Source organism: Vombatus ursinus, unplaced genomic scaffold (genome assembly GCF_900497805.2).
Source record: "Vombatus ursinus unplaced genomic scaffold, bare-nosed wombat genome assembly UNPS02014821.1, whole genome shotgun sequence".
In the NCBI taxonomy this organism is placed as follows: domain Eukaryota; kingdom Metazoa; phylum Chordata; class Mammalia; order Diprotodontia; family Vombatidae; genus Vombatus; species Vombatus ursinus.
In genome coordinates, this window is record NW_020954599.1 from 26,927,418 (window position 1) to 26,930,507 (window position 3,090).

Here is a 3,090-nt window from a genome sequence, read left to right on the forward strand (position 1 = left end):
GCAGAGCATTGCTGGGGATTCCATGCCCCTGCACCAAATGACCAAGAAGGAATTCTGCAATGGGATGAGGGATACTAGATCTCTACTTCCTTCCTATGAGACTTCCAGCCATTCAATTCAGGTCAAGGAGCACGCACAGTAGAAGCAACCCCAGCTCATGGCTGCTGAAGTTCCTCCCAGGTGCAACGTTTGGAAAGCTGAGATGGACAGCAAAGGAGCAGCAGCATTGAGGGGGGGCATCCAAGATCTTGTATTCTTAACTTTATTCTCCTGGAGTCCTTGCTCTCTTTCTCATCTTCCCTCACCAAGTCCTTCTCCAGCTTCCTCAGCTTTAATCATCATTCTTTTCCTGTTCTTTCTTTTCCTTTGGTTCAAATCATTCCTCTCTTCTTTGGACACCTCTTCTAGTCCTCTCAAATATCTCTAGCAATTCAATCTCTGGCCTTCTGCAAGAAGCTTTTCTTAATTTCTCTTAAACCTGATGCATTCCTTCTAAGAATGTCTCTGGTTTATCCTGTTTCTATCTTGTTTGTGTGTTTGTAAGTTGTCTTCTCCATTAGGTTGGGAGTCTGAGTGTTTCCAAAGGTTGGTCTGGGTACTTAGATTACTATATCCTGAGAGTCCAAACATGGTACCTGTATCCCAAAGCTGTTATAGAAGCCTCCAAAATCTGCCTACTGGGTCCTCGGGGAGCTAGCTGGCAGGATGACTGGATGTGTGCTTGTCTTCAGGCACAAGACCACTCCAGCATGCCCTTGACTTTCCACCCTTGGCCACCCTTCTTTTTCACTCTGGGAGCATTGCTTGATATGCCACCCCAGCCATAACCAGTCTGGTAGGGGGAGGGTCTGGTGGGGCCCAGTGGCCAACTCGAGCAGCAGCCCGAGCCAGGCTCATCCTCTTGACCTCAGTCCTGTAGCATTTTTTCTCCTCTTTGGTCAGAATTGGTCTTAGCTATGTCAGGGGTACCCCCGGGGCCTGATGGTCCCTGGACCTACTCAGGACCTGGGGGTGGAGGAAGGGGAGAGGCCACACTGTCAAGCCGACCCTCTACTCCCAACTTGGTCCTGCCCAACACAGGCTAGCTGAGCTCGATTCCCTAAAAGCATAGGTGGCCCTGGCTGTGCTGGGAGGAGGGATGTCAATGTTGCTGCCACTCACAAGCTCCCCAGTACAAACTCCAGCCCCTCCCTCCCCCACCATAGACTTTTATATCTGCTCTAGGACTCATATGACTTGTAGTTAGAATCCCTGTGCTCTTCAAATCAGCCACAATTGTTTTAGCTTCCCAAAGTTCTACACCATAGAGTCCTAGCTGGCACCTCAATATCTCTCATTTTAATATATTCCTTCTCAGATTCAGTTTCTTCATCTCTAGGATGAAAAGATCCAGTCTAAATTTCTAAGTGCCTTTCTTCCTTTCTTTTCTTCCTCTCCCTCTCCTTACCTCTTTCCCTTTCCTTTTCCTTGCTCTAGTCCTGCACACAGGCACCAAATATTCCAGGTTTTTTTCTGATTCATGCTATTTGGTAAACTGAGGTTCCCACTCACTAAATTAGTCTAATTTTGAAAGTTCATGGCAACACAGTGTTCTCTAAGTGATTCTCACGGTTGTTAGAATCAGTCTCAATACCTCCCTGCATGATCCCTATGAAATGCTAATGTGAAAAGCATGTGAAAAAATTGATTGAATAAGCATGTCTTCAGTGATTATGTCACCTCCTTTCTATGATGTACTTTCTCCTTCTGCATATCCATCTTCTTGATAACACTTTTGCACTTTTAACCAGGAGTAAAAGGTATATTTTTAAATGATTTTTACATAAGAAATTAAGTCAAAATAATTTTTAACAAAGACATATTTGCTAATAAAAATTGCTTTTAAATGCTTAGGTGCAGAGTGAGGACAGGGCACTCCAGGTAAAAGGAAAGGTGTGATCTAACTCAGAGTCAAGAAAGCACAGGACCTATACTAAAAATTCATAAATACTTAGTTTTAGTTGCACAGATAACTTATGAGTAGAGGAGGAGAATTCAGAAGAGACTTCATCTATTTTCATACCCTGTTATACAATAACTTTTAATCACAAAACTCAATGTTTATTTCTTTGAAATCTGTTGTTTTCTGATTTTATTTGGTTATTGCATAATTTTTTTTTTAATTTTAGGAGAAAAGAAGGTAGATAATAGGAGAAATGCAAGGTAGGGATTTGGCAAGATATGTCCATTGACAGAACAAAATTTCAAGGGGTTTGAGAGTAACTGATGGTGTAACTTTGAACTGGTCAGGACTGGGATGGAAAGTCAATGAAGCCAAAGTAGGTGTGATGGCCTGGGAGAGTAATGAAGGGTAGAGAGACAAATATCACCATATAATAGAGATAGGTAAAAATGCAATAATAGTATGTTTTGATTGGAGGGAAAAAAGACAGCAAAACAAAACATTTCAGAGCTTCTGATCATGGAACATGGATAACACTTGTGAGTGATAAGAAGCTCAAGGATGTGACTGCCCTGAGTGTGGCTAAGATGGACTTGAGGAACAGGTAATGGGAATGAGGCCAAGACTTTGAGGTACCAATAGCTGTGTAAAAATCTCCTTGTATAAGGGCAAGAGTTGAAATGGAAAGGAGAACTGGGAATCAAGTACTGTACTTTTTGTAATTAGAAGGACAATGCTTTGGGGAAAGGTAGTGACTCCTACCAAATCATCTAGTGGTCCCCAATGTCACTCTCTATATTTGAACTCCAAACTTTCTGACATTTACAAAGTCTTCCTTCAGTGGCAGTTAGTTGGTACAGTAGATAGAGTGTTGGACCTAGAGTCAGGAAACACTGAGCTCTAATGTGGTGTTAGACACTGACTAATCTTGTGATCCTGTGGGAGTCACTTAACCTTTATTTGTCTCAGTTTCCTCAACTGCAAAATGGAGATGATAATAGCACCTATCTCCCAGTGATTTTGTGAGGTTCAAATAAGAAAATATTTGTAAAACACTTAGTAAAGTACCTGAAACATAGTAGGCACTTATTAAATAAATCTTTCCTTCCTTCCTTCCTTCCTTCCTTCCTTCCTTCCTTCCTTCCTTC

General features: G+C 42.1%; 1 pseudogene; it reads right to left on the bottom strand.

Moving 5' to 3' along the window:
• Positions 1 to 786: 786 nt before the first annotated feature.
• The window catches only part of LOC114024397, a 38,183-nt pseudogene continuing 35,879 nt past the window's right edge, over positions 787 to 3,090 (bottom strand).